The following is a 7426-nucleotide window of genomic DNA, read 5'->3' as shown; positions in this document are numbered from 1 at the left end:
GACTTGCCATCACTCCAGAACCCTCTACAGAGATTGGACATTCTATAGCCCTGGAGAAGACTACAGCTCCTCATCCAGACCAGGTTCAGACTCTGCATCGAAGCCTGACTGAAGTCACAGGTTCACCTACCGAACTAGAACCTACTCAGGATTCACTGGTGCAGTCTGAAAGTTACACCCAAAATAAGGATTTAACTGCACGAGAGGAACAGAAGGCCTCCGCAAGCACCAACATATGTGAGCTCTGTACCTGCGGAGATGAGACACTGTCATGTATTGATCTCAGCCCAAAGCAGAGGCTCCGCCAAGTGCCTGTGCCAGAGCCCAACACCTACAATGGCACCTTCACCATCTTGTAAGGATCACCTTTCCCCAATTGTCCTCTGTGTCCTGCCTGACATGGCAGCCTTTTCCTGGAGGCCTTCCTGGGCCTTCTTTATCTCCCCAAGCCATACGGGCAACTGACTTTCTGCTTTCACCTTTGCTTGTCAACTCTCCCTTCTCTTTATTCTCCTTTACTGTTAGGCCCCTTCTCCAGTCCTTTACTTTTACTCCAGACTTTTACTCTTACTCCAGTCTTTTACTCATTTTCTCATCCATTTTTATTTAGCCCCATCACATCATTGCTTAACCACTGCTCTCCTCCCATTTTCGCTTCACCCTCTTTACAGCAGCCTGTCCCTCTCCCGATCTCAGTGATGAGGCTCTAAGTGGTTAAGAGTTGATTCCAGAGCCAGGCTGCCTGGGTTTGAACCCAGGGCTGTTTATTAGCTTGGTGACCCAGAGCAAGTTATTCCGCTCTGTGACTCAATTTCCTCACCTTTCAACTGGGGGTTATGCTAGTTCCCATTTCATAGGATTGCTGTGAAATTTAGGTGAGTGAATATATGAAACATTTCATCAGTGCCTAGCATATGTAGGAGTGTTGGCTGTTAACATGATTACTCAGTCCTTTAGTTATGTCCACAACTCATCTTTGTCCCTGGCTTTCTATATGTAGCACTCATTTTGTGTCAAACCCAGGGCCAAGTACGCTACTGTCTCCAGAACATGAAAATGATAGGAGGGAAGAAAGAGAATAGGCATAAAAATGGAGGTATATATATAATTAATTACTAAAAGACAATGCAGACCATCAGTGCTATAATTTATCAGAATCAGTGATTCTTGAGGTGTAGAGATCAGGGAAAGCTACGTGGATAAGCTAAAACTTTACTTGAGTCTTAAAGAGTAGCTATAATTTGTTAAATAGAAAAAAAAATGGGAGTACAGTCTAGGCAAAGGCATGGCTACAGCTATGGTTGGAATTTAGTAGACCAATTTGGCTGCAAAGAATTAGGTGAGGAAGCAGTGAAGATATGATTATGTAAAACCTTGACTATCAGCTATAGGAGTTTGAAAGTTACACAGTGAGGTATGGAAAGCCATGGAAAGTTTCCAAGCAAGAGAGATGAATGATTAAACCAGAGGATTATTTTATTTCATTTTGTTTTTTGCTTTATGTTCAAGTGTAGACATGCAAAGGATTATTTTAGAATCCATATGTAGAGTGCCCAAAAGGAAAAGCTTATTTCAGGGAGACAAAATAGAAAGGTCTCGCAAAACGTAGGAGTAAAGTGTGAAGGGGCCAAATGAGGTCGGTTGTAATAAGAGTGGAAAGAAAAAGCCTAGGATGTTTCAGCAGAGGGCAAAGCTTTGGTGCTACCTGGCATAGGGTTTCTTTCTGCTTATTTATTGATAATGATAAGCTTTTGCCCATTTTTCTGTTGAATTATTTACCATTTTTGTGTTGATTTGTAGGAGTTTGTTTAGACATATAAGTGCTTTTGGATAAAATACTTACATTCAAAGTAATCAACTGGAATGTCTGTCCAAGAGATGGGATGGATAGGAAGTTAAGCTTCCGGGAGATGCCTCATCATTTGTGCCAGTGGCCCCGCATTACTTCTTGATGAATTGTGCAAATTAGGAAGCTGATAGCTCCGGAAATGAGAAAGCAGGTGTTATTTTCTGTAACCGAATATCCCCGACAAGGTTGCCATGATTCTTTTACTTCTCCTGTCCATTCTTTTCCTACCTATTCAATGATATAAACTGTGTTTCTTCACAGAAATTTCCAAGGAAAGTAGTATATTTCTTACATTGATGGAAATGGATGGAAAGCATACAGTCGGACCGAGAAACTGTGAGTATATTCTCTCCAAATATGACAAAAAACTAACTGCATTGTAAGAGCCTTCTTGGTCCAGAATTTTGAGGTCAGTACCTTTGAGAAAAGATATTTCCCCTGTTGACTGCAATCCTATGGTTATTTTAAAATTAAATTTTGTAGACTCTCTTTAAAATAAGAGGCAATTTAAATTTATTTTTTATCATAGAAATAATACATGGTTATATTCTTTTTTTTCCTCTTTTTTCTTTTTTTCTTTTTAAGAGACAGGATCTTACTTTGTACCCCAGGCTGGAGTGCGGTGCCACAATCACAGCTCACTGTAGCCTTCACCTCCCAGGCACAAGCGATCCTCCCACCTCAGCCTCCCAAGTAGCTGGGACCACAGGTGCAAGCCACTACGCCCACCTAATTTTGTATTTTTTGTAGAGACAGGGTCTTCCTATGCTGCTTAGACTGGTCTTGAACTCCTGGGCTCAAGTGATCCTCCCACCTTGGCCTCCTAAAGTGCTCATATTACAGGCATGAGCCACCACCCCCAGCCCATGATTCTATTTTTAATGTATAAAAATGCAATAACAGGTATAACAAAAACCCTCCTTGTGCCCTACTCCCTCATCCCTGAGGTAATGTTACTCTGCATTTAGTGTACATGCTTCCAGACTTTTCCCATTTGTCTACATTCATATTTACATAAAGCAAAATAGATTTGTTGTGTGGTTTTTAAAATCTTTTTTCTTTACATAAGTGGTAACATCTTGCAACTTGATTCTTTTACTTCATGATATCATTTATATGATATCATTTGATAGTGTATCACCTATATGATATCATATGATAAGTATATCACTTATATGATATAAGTGTATCACTTATCATATGATATATTCTTTCACTTCATGATTTCTTTCCTTCTCAGTACTTAGAGGGTCACCCCATTCATTTAAACTCCCGCATCATCCATAGTCTGGATGCATCATAGTTTATTTAATAATTCCCCCATTGATGAATGTTTAGATTATATTTAGTTTTCTTGTTACATGCATTGCTGCAATGAAATCCCTGTACATGCTTCTTTGTGAACATGGGCAAGTATTTCTGTAGAGTAGATATCTAGAAATGGAATTGTTGGGGTGAAGACTATGTAGATATAAAATTTTAATTGCCCTCAAAAATGTTGTGCCAACTTACTCTATTGGCAGCAAAATATGACAGCATTCATTTCCCCACACCTTTCACCGCTGGGTATTCTCCAACTTTTTGTTGAAGTTATGGATGAATAAAAGGGATTCCATCCAAATTTGAATTGTTCTGATAACTCATGAATTATCAGATATGTTTATTGAACATTTGTGTTTCTTCTCTGAGTTTTCTGTCCTTTGTTCATTTTCCATTTGAATTGTTTTATCATTTTCTTACTGATTTATAGAGGAAATTAGTTTAGACATATAAATGATTTTGGAAAACATGCTTACATTCTAAGTAACATTTTCCACAACAGTTTATGTGTCACATCATTAGTTCAACTTATATAGACAAGTCATACATGAGTTCTAAATTAAAAATAAAACACTTGCTAGGTGCAGTGGCTCACAACTGTAATCCCAGCACCTTGGGAGGCCAAGGCAGGTGGATCACCTGAGGTCAGGAGTTTGAGACCAGCCTGTCCAATATGGCAAAACCCCGCCTCTACTGAAAATACAAAAATTAGTCAGGCCTGGTGGTGGGTGCCTATAATCCCATCTACTTGGGAAGTTGAGAAAGGAGAATCACTTTATTTTTGGGGACAGAATTTTGTTCTTGTCACCCAGGTTGGAGTGCAATGGTGCAATCTTGGCTCACTACAAGCTCCACCTCCCGGGTTCAAGGGATTCTCCTGCCTCAGTCTCCCAGGTAGCTAGAATTACGGGTGCCCGCCACCATGCCCAGCTAATTTTTATATTTTTAGTAGAGACAGCATTTCACCATGTTGTCCAGGCTGGCCTCGAACTCATGACCTCAGGTGATTCACGCGCCTTGGCTTTCCAGAGTGCTGGGATTACAGGCATGAGCCACCACACCAGGCCAGAACTACATTTTAAAAGCAAGAAAATTATTACAAAAGTTAGGAGAGTGGTTACCTACTAGGGTTAGAGAGAGGGATATGATTGGAAAGGGGCACACTAGGGCTTCTGGAATGCTAACAATGATCTTTTGTAATGCTGTTATATGGGTATCTGCTTTATAATTATTAAACTGAATATTTGGCCAGGTGAGGTAGCTCATGTCTGCAATCGCAACACTTTGGGAGGCTGAGACAGAAGGATCACTTGAGCCCAGGAGCTTGAGACCAATGTGGGCAACAGAGTGAGACTCTGTTTCAGAAATTAAATTAAATATAAACAACATTTATGTTATGTGCACTTTACGCAGATTGTAGTTGTCAAATTTTTTTAATGGGGGAAAAAGTTGAATGGCTTCACTTGCAGCCCTGACATGGTTCCATGTGAAGCTTTCATAATAAGATTTGGGAAAATTTATGGCCGGGCGCGGTGGCTCACGCCTGTAATCTCAGCACTTTGAGAGGCCAAGGCGGGTGGATCACGAGGCCAACATGGGGATCACTGGCCAACATGGGGAAACCCCGTCTCTACTAAAAATACAAAAAAAAAAAAAAAATTAGCCGGGCGTGGTGGTGGACGCCTGTAGTCCCAGCTGCTCCGGAGGCTGAGGCAGCAGAATGGCGTGAATCCGGGAGGTGGAGCTTGCAATGAGACGAGATCGCGCCACCGCACTCCCGACTGGGTGACAGAGCGAGACTCCGTCTCAAAAAAAAAAAAAAAGAAAAAAGAAAAAAAGATTTGGGAAAACAGAGGAGGAAATGGAGGTTCTGATGATCTTGGTGCCACCCAGAGTTGGATTCTGAAAGGTATTCTGTGATCTAGAGAGGAGGCATGAAATTTACAATTTGGTGTGAAGAGTGGGTAGCGGTGTGCTTGTGTGTGCCTGCTTGCGTGTGTGTGTGTGTGTGTGTGTGGTGGAGAGAGATGAACACAAAAAGGAAAATGTAAGAAAAGGTTTTAATGAAAGCAGAGCAGATATCACCATCTTGAAATGACCATGATCCAGCTTTCCTCCATATGCAGGAGATAGTCCTGTGTAACAAATTGTTGTAGTTTGCATTTTAATCTAGAAATAACTTTTTCATTTTCCAGAATTCTCAATGAAAATTATTTGACTGAATTACGTAAGGATTCATTTGAAGGCCTGCTATCCCTCTGGCATTTGTAAGTTAGTTAATCATATTTATGAGTTTTTAGTCTTATTATCTGTAAAATGAACAAGGGGTTCAAATTAGATAATCTCTAAGATTTCTTCGAGCAATAAAATTCTGCAATTCTGTAAGTTTGTATAGGGTCTCAGCCCATCTCTAGCATTAGCTACCTCCTGTGCAATTTCAATTTTTAAATTATACAGAGAGAAAAAATTTCACATGGTAATAAGATCTGAGCAGTGACTGACACCCATATGAACCTTGTTTTACAAGGGTTTACACACCATCTTCTTCTATTCAATCTACAGCCAATAGATCAAATCTTATCTAAGGTCTATTTTTTTAATAGCCCATTAAGTTAAGAATGTTTTTTGCATTTTTAAAGGACTGTGAAAGAAAAAGAAAAGAAAGAGAAATATGCGAGAGAGATCGCATGTGGCCCACAAAGCCTTAAAATATTTACTGTCTGACCTTCACAAAAAAAGATTTGAAAAGGTTGGTTTAGTAGGATGAAAGGAATTAACGTTAACTTCAGATTGTTGTCTAACAGAGAAGAAAACATAGACTACCTACATTCATTTGAACATCATTAATCCAGAATTTTTTGGTAATTTAATCGGAATTAAATTAACATTTAAATATTAAAAATCTGCTGAATTATATAAATAATATTATCAAGAATATTAAGCTCCCAAGATAATAGACTGATATTAAGGATTTCATTTCAGGAATCGTTATATTAAAACAGATGTTTAAAATGATGGTTAAGTGGTAGAGTTAGAAATGTTTACACTAAGTAAGCATGTCAGAAATGCCCCCAACTCTCCGCTAATTACAAAATAACTATCTCCCCAGCCCTGTTACCAAGAAAACAATACCTGCATAGTATTTCTATCTGTTTAGAGACAAGAAGATACTATGTTCATTGCTATGACAGCATGATTCTTATCCTTTGTCCATAGAGGTGTGTATGTCATTAATCCTTATTTAGCTCATTAGTGATGCTCTTTTGCAAACAGATTCTTTCAAATGTAGAAGGCTTAAGGAAAGTGGGTATAAAGACCCACAAGTGGATGCCAAAGTGCTGCAGAGGCCATGAAGTAATAAAACTACAATTCCTTTAAAATAGTCATGTTCCTTCTACTCACTCCGCCAGCTATTCATTTATTTTACAAATATTTGAATTTGCTTTATTTCCACGTGTCAGTTTTAAACATGGTGGGCAATGCAGATGAGCAAGACCTAGTCCATGCTTGCAAGGAGTTTATGCTCAGAAAAAATGGGATGAAAAATAACTACATTAAAAAGAAATCAGTGTGGGAACTAGGAGGGATAAATTGTTTCTGAAGCATAGAAGAGGGGAAAATGACTTCAATTTGGACCCAGGAGGATGTTACTAGAACAATGCCATTTGAATAGGACTTTGAAGGGTCATTGTGTAACATCGGACAGACATCTTGGGGAAAATATTCTAAGCTTGCAAAATGAAAATGGGAGAAGGGCAAAACACAGGAAGGTATTCAAGGAATGTCATGAGTACCTGTAGAGTACAAGGAGAGAGAGTAGGAAATTGAAGCCAGATCTTCTTGGGCTTTGAATGCCCAGCTGAGGAGCCATCATGGGGAACCATGTTACCACAGCAGTGCTGTAGATAGATGTGCATCACAATCCCTGAGAGGGCGCCTTAGAACTCAGTTCCGGACTCCGCCCTCGTAGTTACTGATTCAATTGGTCTAGAGTGGGACCAAGAATTTGCATCTTCAATAATTTCCCAGGAGATGCTGGTCTTTGCAGGCCACTTCTGGGGAGTTGATATGATGACTGTGTGCAGAACAGTTTAGGAAGGGAGTGACTACAGACAGAGACATCAGCCAGACAACGTTACACCATGCAGGTAAAGAGGGAGGGACAACAGGCCCCATCACTGTGTAACTGAAGAAATTGCTTTCATATATATATAAATTTTTTTTTTTAGACAGGGTCTTTCTCTGTCACCCAGGCTG

The sequence above is a fragment of the Mandrillus leucophaeus genome, unplaced genomic scaffold (genome assembly GCF_000951045.1).
Source record: "Mandrillus leucophaeus isolate KB7577 unplaced genomic scaffold, Mleu.le_1.0 Scaffold1, whole genome shotgun sequence".
Classification (NCBI taxonomy): Eukaryota; Metazoa; Chordata; class Mammalia; order Primates; family Cercopithecidae; genus Mandrillus; species Mandrillus leucophaeus.
The sequence above is the reverse complement of the archived record's forward strand: the minus strand, read 5'-3'. Positions refer to the sequence as shown.